The following is a 13893-nucleotide window of genomic DNA, read 5'->3' as shown; positions in this document are numbered from 1 at the left end:
AAGGATGTCATCAGCAAAACCTGCAGCTTTATTTACACTTGTGAAGAAACTACCTGACTCTGAAGAACCCACTTTTCTTTTAAAGAGAAGGCTCACGTCTTTTCGCTAGTCAGAAATACTAAAGACAGCTAACCAAAATCCTGCAGACAGTCCACTTAACTATAATTTTGAACCAAGGGAAGTCTGAGTTAAGAAGGAGTTATTTTCTTCCTATTTCTATACAAATTCTGGCTCCAGTTAATGTCATTTTAAGAAAGTGAATTCTTCTACCTTGCAGAGTCTTAACTTCTGTGCATCACAGTACTAGGATTGTGATTGTGTGTGTGTGGAGAGGTGGTCTTGGTGAAGGGGAACCTTGTGTGTATGCTCACGAAAGATCTCCTGAGCTCATTTAGTTTGGCTGTGCTCGGGTTTCTCTTGTCCAGACATGAAGTTGATACCCAACATGCCAATCCAAGTTGTTTGACTAAGACAGGATCAGACTGCAAGGTGGCATAAGGAACTCTTTGGACAACCCTGGACTGATGTTTCTTCCCAGAGATGCTCTGAATTCTGTAGGTAAGCTAACATTTAACTTGTACCTATTGCCCATTCAATACCGTAACTGTGAAAGCCACTTTCCCCAGGAGATTATTCTCCCAGTCTCACCTCATCGTGCCCACTCTCTAAATTCAGTTGTCTCTACCACACTCCATTCCTACTGAAATAATTAGGCCATTGAAACAAAACACACACCAAGGGGAAACTTCAGCATTCACAATTATTCCCAAGAATTTACATCTTGACATTGTTCAGTCCTCATCAGCAAAAGGAATTCAGAACCACCTCAATGAGAGAAAACCACATTAATTCCCAAAGTAAAAAGAATAGCCATTCATATTAGATCAAAATGCATATATGTCACTGGGATAAACCAGAAAATATCACACTGTAATAAATACTGCCATTTTTACTTTAGGCTTTTATGACACTATTACTGAAAAACTGTGTTCAGCTGTAGTTTACTCCATTCTGAAAAGATGTTAGAAAATTGGATAGGACTCAAATGAGAGCTACAAGAGTGATTAGAGTTCTGAAAGTCATTCCCAATAGTGAAAGACTAAGAAAGCTCAATTTATTTAGTTACTGAAAAGAAGGTTAAGAGGATCACAATACCTACATGTGGAAGAGATTTCTGACAGTAGGCAGCTCATTAATCTAGTGAAAAAGGCATAACAAGATCCAGTGTTTGGAAGCTGAAGCTGAAATAAGACTACAAATGAGGCACACTTTTTTCACAGTGACAGTAATTAACCATTGGAACAATCTGCCCAGGGATGTAGTTGATTCCTTATCATTTAAATGCTTTACATCAACATTAGATACTTTCCAGAGAGATAAAACTGCATCTCAAACAGATGCAGAAAATACTGGATGACATTTTCTGTCTGGGGTCTGCACAAAGTCAGATTGGATGCTTATCACAACTGCTCAACATTGCACCTCAACAAAACCGTTCTGCAAGTGCTCTGCAATTCCAGAACCAATCACCTCTTGACCATGACATCTTTTATGCGCAGTTCAGTTCAGACTGGATGGAGCCTGTCTCCAGATTTCGTCTTCCTGTTCAGCAGGTGAAAGAACCACCCTTTCAGGAAAGATATGGGCTTCTTCAAAGATCATCCCATGCCATGCTCACCATCTGGAATCATCACTGCTGGACACCAAATTGCATCAAAGCCACCACTAAGCACACACTAGAAAGCTGTTTGAGCACTGGTTTTGCCTCATGCTTCTACCCAAGGAACATCTGTTGTGCTGACTCCAAGCTAGTAATGGATAAGTCAATGTGTAGATCTTGTAAAATGCTGGAGCTTTTAGTTTCAAGGCTGCCAAACAGCCTCTCAACACAGCTGCCTGTATGAAGAATACAGTTACTTTATGTTAATTGAGGTTGTTGGAGGATCAACAACCTCCATGAGACTGTTGAAGAAAACAATTACAAAAGCAGAACGTACGATGAAGTTAGGGGAGTTGTTCATTTTCTTCTTGGTTCCGTAGTAATACTTGTGAAAGAAAACATACCCTTTAAGACTTCAGGATAGGATGCTGGAGCAAATGGATAGCAGAGAAATAAAAGAGCGGAGTTAGAAACTCCTACAGAGAGCAGGATAAGACGAGTAAGTAACATCATTTAGCACAAGATAAGCAAAACCAGTCTGACATATAATGGTAAAGAGAAAATAATGTGCTAAAGTATTAAATAATAAAAATATACACCTTTAGAAAGAGAAAACTAAACAATCTATTCCATCTCTAAGAAGGGACAGAAAGAAACATTTAAAACATGACAAAAATAAACACTATGCCCTCAGAATGTTGTGTGAGGGTCGAAGCTCACAGAAAATCATGCCTGGCCTTGCCGTACAAAATACTTGCTACAGACTTCTGTAGGGGCTTTTTTTAGAATACCTATTACTCTGAGTTTTTTCTTGTGACACTCAGAAGACTGGCAATGGACTACAAGATGTTTAAAATACCAAAGGGATTTTAATAAGATATACCTAATTAAGACAATATAACACAGAGGTTCAATATAAAATGGATTAGTAATATTCTTCCTGTTGGATTGATTCATTATCTACCCAGAGTGTGAATCTTAATGCTATTTTGAAAACTGTCTCCTCAAAGACATGGGTTAAAATTCCTAATGAAAAGCTCATTAAATATTGTATTCTTTCAAAAGACATGAAGATAGCATTATTGCTTGAGTATTGAACCCTTAGCGCTGGAACACGGGAAGTGCGTTCTATTCCCTGCTCTACCACACACTTCTCTTGTGATATTGAACAAGTCACTCTTGACTGGCTTTGTAAATGTGCTCAGCAGCTGCTTCTTATGATCAGATTACCAAAGTGCTGGAATCTTTTGAAAATCTGGCTATTTATTTTGTTGCTGAATAGGATCAGAGATCTTTTGAAATCTGGCCTCAGTTGGGGTGCTGCGCTCTTTTGAAAAGCTAGCCCTAAATCTGTATATGCCTCAATTTCTCTATTAGCATTATCAGCACTGTTCTGCTTCATCAAGAGGATGACAAACAGCTGGCATACACAGCAATTCCATTTTGAAAGGGGATATATAAATGTAGAGTTGCTCTGATAGTAGTGGAAATGTCATATGTGCATTAAAAAAAGCAAACAAAAAAACAACTCCTGATTTTTCCTAAACATTTATACAACCGTGATTTTCTATAAGATCTGAAGCTAGGCAAGGCTGATAATATTATTCCGCTTGCTATAGATAATGTTTGGGAATCATCTGTGTGTATAAAAATGTAAACAAAAATATTTTTTCCTTTATGATTACGAATATGTATTTAATGACTTTCCAGATGATTAAATAAGAGACAGAATTTTGTACTTGCATGTGGCACCACCCTGTGCAAAGCAAAACTGATTTTTTATATGATACAAGTAGAACACCAAGTGACAACACACGTGCTTGTGCAGATGCACTTGGCTAACTCTGTAAGAATTATAGGGAGTAATGTGCTCAAGCACTGAAATTAAGGTAAGCATTGTCTACCAGCTACATTTATGAGGAGGAATGCAGCACAACTGGAGTTACAGAGTTTATTAGGGGATTGCCTTTCCTTCCTTCCTTAGGAACAGAAATCACAGTATGACTAAACCCTTTGAAATCAAAAATAAAAATACTCACCTTCGCTTAAAAGCTAGCAAATAAATAGAAAAGATGTTTCTTAAGGGAGCTCGATATTTTAAAACAATGTCTAAAACCCCAGTGTGTGCAGACCCTTATTTTCTCACAATCTCAGATAGATATAAGGCTTACTCATTCTCTAAATTATAAGCACTCTATAAAGGGTGTTCTTTAATTACAGACAGCTAATGAAAACAGTTTTTACTGATCTCTCTAATGTCCTGGGAAAGTCTGTACTATGGATTCATTGTATTCTACTTTATATCCCTGATTGAAATAAGAGACCACAAGAGCATAGGGATTTGGTGGAAACTCAATTTCCTTCCTTTGGCTTCAAAGAGAACACTTGCAGAAATTAAGCTGCGTTGATATTGTGGTCAAAGTTTGGTCAGACTGTGGCTATACTTGCATATTATATAGATATAAAATCACTGCACTTTGTTTTTTTAAATTGCTGGGTCTGCCTTCACTATCTAAATCTTGCTCAGTTGACCGCAGGTATCTAATATAACCATTAAATGAAAATAAGACTTATTATTAAATCCATATACTTCAAACTTCACTTTCAGTGCTCTGACTATTATTTACTCCAAATATTGAGACAGTCACATTGGAAAATACAAATAAATATATAATTGCAACACATGAGATGGGAAACATAGATTTGCTCTTTCCAATTAAAAATCTGCATGTTTTCTTTCACTTCAGGCAAAATATTTTCTTTGAGTCATTTTTTTTTACTTCTAATATAGAGTGATGTAACTCTTGGTAAAACAAATATTTGACAAGTCCATTCATTTACACTGCTTTATTCTCTCTTTTGTCTGTGTACTAATAAGGGCATAGCTCCCCATCTGGGTTTTTTGGGTTTTTTTTAAGGTCTCTGCTGCATTCATTATTAGTTGGTTAATCTATTTCTTCAGCTCTTCATACAGATGTTTTTATTATCTCCTTGGCAGACTCAACAAGGCCTAGAAGAAGCAGTTGTTCAACTGCAGATATATGTAGAAGTTCAGATGACCCAGAAAAACAATAAACTACATTATAGAAGAAAAACGATAAATTCTATTGAATTTAGCAGGACTTTGAGTACGTCCTTGCATTCTCTGCTCAGCTGAGGACACTAAGGTATGATAGCTATACTGAAACTGTTAAAATCAACCACAAGATGCAATTTCTCAGCTGCTTTCATTTGAAAAATGGACCATTACAATACTAAGCTTTACTAAGCATGTGCACAACACTCTTCATAGCAAAGGCACTTTTCTTCTGTTCAGAAATGGACAGAAAGACAAACAAAAGTTCTACCAGATATTGCAATCTACAGAAATCAACAGCCTTTATTCATTTTAGATATCATAAACTATGGTAATGATTACTTTTTATCTGTTTCTGATTACTAAAAGCAAAAAGCAGAACAAGTTCTTTTGGCACACAGGATTTACTTCACATCTATAACTGGCTAACCCAATCATGTGCGTTTTTTGCAAAAGTTATGTAGACTGCACATATAATTTAAGATATCCATGCTTCTAAAAATGACCACCTGGAGCTGTTCTATGTAACATAAAACATAAATGTAAAAATCATATGGAAACATTTTATAAAAAGGGCTTCAGAAAAATGGACAATTGTCACATCGACTTTAACACAGAAATTTCTAGTGGATGAAAATCCATATCATTTTATAATGACAAGAAATTAACTTGGTTTTAATTTGAAAGTTTTCCCCCATTTTACCATTATTGCCAAGATTGGAGCCAATGCAACTGTCAATATCATTCCCATCATGACATATTTACCACTGCAAGACTGAAACCCATGTTCTTGCCAAAACCCTCTCAGCCAACACTGTCAATATTCTCCACCACAAATTATGATGACAACATCAGCATCTGCTTGAGGGTAGGGAGGCTCTGCAGAGGGATCTGAATAGGCTGGAACACTGGGCAGAGACCAATGGATGAAGTTTAACAAGACTAACTGCAGAGTCCTACACTTGGGACACAAAACCTCCATGCAGTGCTACAGGCTTGGGGAAGAGTGGCTGGAAAGCTGTCTGACAGAGAAGAACCTGGGTGCGTTGGTTGACAGCCAACTGAACAAGAGTCAGCAGTGTGCCCAGGTGGCCAAGAAGGCCAATGGCATCTTGGCCTGGATCGGAAACACCATGGCCAGCACGTCCAGGGAAGCAATTGTGCCCCCGTACTCAGCATTGGTGAGGCCACACCTCAGATACTGTGTTCAGTTTTGGGCCTCTCACTAGAACAAAGACATTGAGGTCCTGAAGCTTGTCCAGGGAAGAGCAACAAAGCTGGTGAGAGGGCTGGAAAACAAGTTTTACAAGGAGCAGCTGAGGGAACTGGGGCTGTTTAGCCTAGAGAAAAGGGGGCTGAGGGGAGACCCTTTCACTGTCTACAACTACTTGAAAGGAGGTTGTGGAGAGGTGGGTGTTGGTCTCCTTTTCCACGTGATAGGTGATGGAACAAGAGGGAACGGCATCAAGCTGCATAACGGGAAGTTTAGACTGGACATTAGGAAAAAATCCTTCACTGAAAGGCTTATTAGGCACTGGAACAAGCTGTCCAGGGAGGTGGTTGAGTCACCATCCCTGGAGATATTTAAAAGATGGGTAGATGAGGTGCTTAGGCATATGATTTAGTAGTGAACAGGTATGGCTTGCCTCAATGATCTCAAAGGTCTTTTCCCACCTAACAATTCTATGGCTCTATGATCTTTTAGCTGGAATTGAAGAAGGAATGTTCTCAACTCAGGAGTGAATTTTGAATGAAACCGTGAAGACTTCTATGCACTGAAAAACATGTACATTGAAGGAAGATAAAATGATGTGAAAAGTTAAAAACTTTTTTTTTTAGTTTCTTTTAAATATTAATATTCTTAACCGGGTTATTTTCATTACCATGACTGCACTGAGAATGCAAATATGTAGAGAAAAATACAGGACTATGAACAGGAGAGAGTCAACACAGGAAGCTGACTACAAGATGACATCATTATGCATAGCTGGTGTTCCAGCTAAGAACTCAAATAAAAGAATGACTAAGAAAAAGAAACTGTGTTAAAATAACATAATGAAAATGTAAAAATTACCAAGTCAGTGTAACAGCACAAGAAGAGAAGGAGGAAAAATATTTGCAGTGGAATAGAATGAAAATATGGTAGTGGCTGTGAAAGAGAGAAAAGACATTAAAGTCACCTGTTCAATTTCCTTGCTCTTAAAACCACTTACTGTTTGGTTGGTTTTGTATTTAATTGTTAAGTTGTAAGGTGGCATTCTAGCAATAAACAACTCTTCCAGGGACTGACATCTGATTGACAACATTTTAGAAATAGTATTAATTTGTTACCAGCAGAAAATGTTTTGTGTCTCCACAGAAATAATGGATAGAACTTTTTACGGTACAAATAAAGCACCGTGAGAAACTAAATCATTCTATCATTTCTGCTAGCAGAACTGGAAGGATCAGGTAGGTTATGTTTATGCCTTTGTTAATGCTAAAAAGGAGAGCTGAACTTGAAATGCTTTTCCTATCATTCCAGCTCCGCATCACAAGAAAAATTAAATCCTTCAGAGTCTTGTAGCAAAATTAGCTACAAAGCAAGAACCAGTAGCCTGGAGTTTAGAAGAGCAAAGATAAAAATATAAAGTGAAAATAAAAATAATATCAATAATAATAACTATATTATTATTATTTCATCATACTGAAAGAAATACATTTTAGGAGGTTCAATTTACTAGGCTGCACAGATCATTGTCTATAATACAAACATCACCATAATGGGCAAATTTTAAATCAGCACTTATTCCATGTTTACTCCCAATTCATTGTTAATCATGCCTACACTGTTTTCTTCAAAAAAACCCACAGAAACGCCTTTCCTAATAGTACCTTTCACTTTGATCTGCTTTCCAAGATCAGTCAGTTATACAGTTAATGTGTTTAGCTTGGTTCTGCCAATATAATGTTCTTCCAGAATTTTAAAACTAATTTTTACGTACCAATAAATCAAATGCCTTACAAATACTTCAGTATACAACGCATACCCTAGTTAACTGAACTTGACATTTCAGAGAATTAAGCTGGGTTTGTTTTAAAATAATTACTTTCCACTACATCCATGTTTGTGGCCAAAATATCCAATCTTACTTTTATCCCTTTAGTAGTATTTTCCCAATATTTTGCCTGCAACTACTTTGAGGCTAAGAAAGCTCAGCACTGCAAAGAATGGATGACACTGGAAGTTGTATGAGGCTGACATGAGAGGTAATCCAATCCTTGTCTGAAGAACACATAAAATACAATTTATTAAGTAGCTCTGGAATATTTGAGAAACACTGCAAACTGGGATCCGGGATGATGATGCCTAAGAGTTTCACAGTCACTTAGTTGTTTATGGCAGGTAACCTATTGAAGCAACACAAAAATGTGGCAACCACAGCAGGGCAATTCCAGTGGATATCACTGAGATGTCAGGGGCTTCCCTGCTATGTTGGGCAGATCTGCTTTTCTTGGCACATCTAAGAATGATACCCTTTTGTTTTTCAAGTACTATTAAATTTTCATTCAGATACTAAAGAAAGTTTCTGCAGCAGAATAGACAGAGATAGCATTGATCACATAAGACTCAAACACAAAGCAGGCAGTTCTTAGAGTCTCATGGTTAGGAGTCCAACATTTGGATTCCAGCAGCAGAATGCTGAAACAAGGAGAAACGGAGAAACAAGGAGGAATGAACAAGATGACAAAATCATAACATGCTATTATAATCCCATTTTGATCAAGAAGATGCGCTATAGAATCATACAATCATTTAGGTTGCAAAAATAAAGACCTTTAAGTTCATCAAATCCAACTGTAAACCTAAATCAAACACTGCTAAGTCCACCAAATGTGAATTCTTGACTGCTGAATTCTCCTCCCCAAGTTTTTGTATTGTTGAGGACTATGATTGCCTACGTTTGCTGAACACAGCTGTTAACAGGAACCTGAACTATAAAGACCTGTGGAATGGATTCTGTACAGACAAGCACTTACACTAACCTGTATAAGTATCTCTTGCCTTTGCTGCATCAGTAATAGTTTAACTTATTGCTAGTAAGCCTATACCTTTGCCACAAATCTGCCCACTTCTAATACACATAAAACTAATTTTTCTTTAATTTTTCTAATCCTGCTACTTTTTTAATGTTTCTGCCTGTCTTTGACAACTTTCTGCAACTTCGATGTTCCAGTTTATCTTAATTGCTATATATTTCCCTTTAATTGCTGAGGTTTTACATAAATACACAAACATATTTTTTCAAACTATTGATTCCACATTCATTCAGAAAAAGGATTAATTTCTATAATTTTAAGGTGCATAGGAAATCAGTTTCATAATTTTTCTTTTGAGAGTTCTAGTCAACTTTTATTTTAATTTTGCCATCAAAATTTCTCCTCACAATCAATTTCACAGATAAGTTTCCCCATTAGGCAATTAGTTCCTCAAAAGCACTGAGTATATGGGTTGGGACCCTCTTCCATTTGCAGAGATTGAAAGCAATCAGGTCATGATCACTTGTCACTAGGCAACCACCAACTCCAAGTCTAGTATTCAATTCATCTTATCTATCACAATGAGATTCAAACAGAGCTACCTCGTTTTGGGTTCTGCATCTTTCACACTAGAAAACCATCAATAACTCTCACAAAGAACATTAAAGTTTTACCATTGATGTCTGAAATTTCCAGCACTAATTTCCTATATTCAAACAACACCTAATCATCTTTTACTTTAATCTATGCAATAGGTCAATGACTAAGCTACCTAGACCTACAGCTGCGCTGCCCCAATGGCCACATGAACTGGTTTACAATGGGCAGACATTATGTTTACAATCAATGTTTCATACTACTACACAGTCAGAGCACTTTATATTGGCCTACACATAAACAGCATCCAGATTCTCATAAGAATAAGAAAAATGCCTACAACACAGGGAGAAATAAATGACAGGATTATCAAGAATTCTCCAGCACAAGAGCAGAAGTCACAAAGCAGGATGGGCAGATTCAGAGACCCTTTTCATATAAAGCAATATCACCAATTTATAAGCATTATGCTGTTTTCATCTGACTGACTTTTTCATGTCAAACAGAGAAAAACAATGTCTCAGGCCACAAACACTGAAGAAGAAAGTAATTCTTATTTCTTCATTCCGATAAAAGTTTTCCCTGAGAAGACTGGTCTTAATGGAAGGCTTGCATGGTTTGCCAGGGAAAGGCTTCTACTATCTTGCATGTAATGTTCAGAAGACAAGACTCAGTTTAAAATATAAAAGGCTAACAACAGGTAATGTTATTTAAAGGGTTTCCACAATGAGATCATTCAGAAGACAATAATTTATTTATCTCTTAAAAATATATACATATCCGGCACAAAAATTATTAGAAAAAGGTATTTAAATTGATGAAAGCAATTCCACTTGACATTTGGCATAACAATTGACATACTTCCCAATTACTATTAATGCTTATTTTCTTTCCCAGAGAATTGTAAGTGGTGGAATTATTTCCTCATCCCCAAGTTCCTAAGTATAATAAAACATCGAGTTCATTTTCAACCTGTAATTACATACTTTGTATTAAGAATGGATCTTTTGAAAAACATGCTAGTTTGATGGAAACAGACATAATTTTGTTTTAAATTATAATCAACCTCTTCCTTCCTTTCCTCACTTGAAAAAAGGAAGAAAATATGGCTTGGTAAGAACACTTAGAACATAGCAGAAAAGAACATAAAAAGCTGCATGATCTTTGAACGCTTTGAGCAACGGTTTGTGCTAAAAACAAAGAAAGTTGGAGTCAATCATTTGAAGACACTGTTACAAAATATAAAGTTTCTCACAAGAGTTTGATGTTGGAAAAAGACTACAAAGCCTACTATGGGTCAGGCAGTTAAAATGCACAAGAGGACTTCAAGTGCCATGCCATGTAATGCACCACTTACTGAACGAACACACAGTATGCATATACACCATAAAAATACTTCCATTTGCAGACCAGAACTTTCAGAAAATTCACCTTTGAATGCAAAAAATTGATCAGCAGCTCATCTATTGTTCTCCTCAGAACATACCGCTTAAATACTGAGAGTCAAACAAAGACTTTTGGAGGGATGGAAACAGGGGAGAATAGTACTGCTATTAATAACATAATGTATGTAGTGTGCAAAGAATAACAATTTTATTCCTACTGACTCTAAATAACTTTTTTTTTATTTTCTGCCATATGAGAATCATGTCCTGGTCTTTAAGAACTGTAATCTTTAAACTCATCTGCTGCAAGTTGTGTGTGTGTTTGTTTACAAGGACTAATACTTCCTATGTACAGAAAGCCTTAGACAATGTACCAAAAAAATTGACTGAAGTCTGCTGTATTAGAAGATAGAAAATTTATCCATTTTTAGAAAATGTCAAATCATTGGCTATTGCTTTTAAGATTAATAAAAGATATAATGGCTTCTAGATAGCCTCTAAATAAAGATTACTATGAATGGAGAAATGATTTACCAATAGCCACCACAATGAGATTTCTTTAAAGGTTACAATCATCAGTTATTTAGCTGAAACACTGCTGAGAATGCCTGGTCATTTCTTGAATAATGCATAATGTTCATTGTAGATTTGATCTATATTATAACAATACAGATATTTCTAAAATAATGGAGAAAACTATCTGTTAGTTTCCAATTGCTCAAGTAATTTCCATGAAGTAATTGACTCTGAAAATATTATATGGAGTTACCTGTGTATTCATTTGCAAGCACAACTTGTAGTGATCACTACACAATAGGCATAAGAAAATAAACTCATCAGCCTTTATAGACTTTTAAGAAAAGCTGTGATAAATACAGGGCAAAGTAAAGGACCTTCCTGGAATACTAAATTAAAATGATTAAATTGCAGTACAGTACTGGGGGACAAATTTAAAACTAAGCTTTGAAATTTAATTATTAACACAAGTAGACCAACACATTTGGGGAAGGAAAAAATAAAATAAAATAAAAGCAGTTGCCTATGCAATGGAAGTACCTCTCATATAATTTTCCAAATACCTTTAAGACTATTCAGAAGATTGCCTGGGCATGCACACGGTATAATGCCTAGTGCTTTATTGTAGGATTAGCAACAATACTTCACATGAAGCTGTAAGCTATTTATGTGAGCTGTTTATCCATATGAACTTCTTTAAGGGCAGCAAAAAGCAACCTTAATAAATGAAAACGAATTTCTTTTGAAGTAATTTTCTGATTTTTTTATCAGAATGTGTTAACAGGTTTCTATGTAAGGAGAAAGTAATAAAATACACCTGTAGAGTTAAATCTGCTTATGGGTAGTTCTTAAAACAATGAAGCACTATTTCATCAAGCATTATTTTAATATACTGACACATAGATAACACAATCCTACTTAAGTATAAAGTACTCAAATGCAGCGGGTGGGAGGTGGTAGTACAAATCCTTCCCCAGCTCGCCCACAGCCCTTATGCCTAGAGGAATGGGAACCATGTCATCATATGGGCAGAGAAGCAGGATTATTATATTAGATAGGTTAAAAACGTATTAAATGTTTACCAAAGTTTTTTTAATAGAGAGAAATATGTTAACCTGTTCATCTAGGCCAGACTATTTATACTGTTGTCTAAGAACAAGGTTTTATTCTCCCTTAAAATTCTTCACTAGAATCTTTGTACAAAAAGGAAGCTTCAGTATTCAGGCATATATATCACAAGAGGATAATGAAGAACAGATCCCAGATACTCTGAAAACATACACAGAGATCTGCAGAGATCAGACTTTCTGTAATACAGGACAGCTTACAGAAGTATGCAACAAGCATTTTGAGATGAATTATTTTTTTAAGACAGTTCATAGATCATACAGCAGAGTCCACTTTGCACCTGCCTTGAAACACTGTTTAATTGCCTGAGAATAAACTCTCATCTTGAAAAAATGGAGAACATTTGCATATTATATCAGAAGCCTGATGAACCATGTTATACTCATGTTCTGGATGATGTAATTATTACCTTTTTTTTCCTCCATTAAAATTATATATGATTTGGTAGATAATATAAATGAAATCTATTAAATGACAGATATGTTCAACAACTAAATCACCAGCCTGAAAGTCCTTCGGTTTTTGCCCGATTTTCTAAAGATTATAACTTTCCTTAACTAATATTACTTCCTTTAAAAGGAAAAGCAGGTAAAAGTCTTTTGCACCATCAATACCAGTAAGCCTTCATAAGCAGTTGTGTTCTGATAAATGAGATTCTATTTCCCCCTCCTCCCTTCACCCTTAAAGGTGGCTTTTTCTTTTGCCTCATGCTGCATACAGTCTACCTAGTTCAGTGCAGATTAACAGTTCAAGTTTCATAATAAGCGTAATGAGCAGTAAAAACTGCAGTGTTCAGATGTCATATGCCTCTTTCGAAAATACATTTCCTTCAAAATCCGAGATCAGTAGCTAAAATAAAACAGTGTAGTTTTCTGTGCTGTCAAAACCAGGACAACCACAATTCCCAGGTTTTGGTAACTTTGGTTCTAACAATGCAAACTGCTCCCCAATTTAAAATATTTATCAGACAGCAAGATCATACTCATCTACATTAGTAGCATAAGTAAAACAGAAACTACAAACAAGTCCAGTTTACACAAGTTACTGGAAACACTAGGACCAACACATACATAGCCTCTAAAATAACTGTTTCTTCTGTTACCCAACTTTTGTGGCAACTCATGTCCAAAACATTGACTTTGCTGCTTGTTTGAGCACGAATAAAGTCAAAATAATTTCTATAGGCATTGCAAGATGATAAATAAAACCCTAGTTTTTAACCTGAAAATTTAAAATTTGGATGTGATGCTCTCAACTTGAGAAATACATGATTCTGCCTTTAAGGCTGAAGCAGAGAATTAGAGATAAGAGTTCTCAAATCAAGTAATAATGTCATGCTCCTCTCAAATCTATCCTTCCATAAAACAGTAAAACAAAACAACATAATCATTGCTAAAAATCTTTGATAAGCATTTATTCTATGCCACCCAGAAGACTTAAGGCTGTAATAGTTAGATCAATGGCCTTATTTAGAAAATAAAATAAGAGGTTTATTTCACCTTCACATAGTG

General features: G+C 35.9%; 1 protein-coding gene across 4 annotated transcripts in view; it reads right to left on the bottom strand.

Annotated features, from left to right (window-relative positions):
* The window catches only part of NPAS3 (neuronal PAS domain protein 3), a 617745-nt gene that overhangs the window by 420462 nt on the left and 183390 nt on the right, over positions 1-13893 (bottom strand). The gene's annotated exons all lie outside the window — the stretch shown is intronic.

This window comes from Phaenicophaeus curvirostris, chromosome 5 (genome assembly GCF_032191515.1).
Source record: "Phaenicophaeus curvirostris isolate KB17595 chromosome 5, BPBGC_Pcur_1.0, whole genome shotgun sequence".
In the NCBI taxonomy this organism is placed as follows: Eukaryota; Metazoa; Chordata; class Aves; order Cuculiformes; family Cuculidae; genus Phaenicophaeus; species Phaenicophaeus curvirostris.
This window is presented reverse-complemented; position numbering and strand designations above follow the sequence as displayed.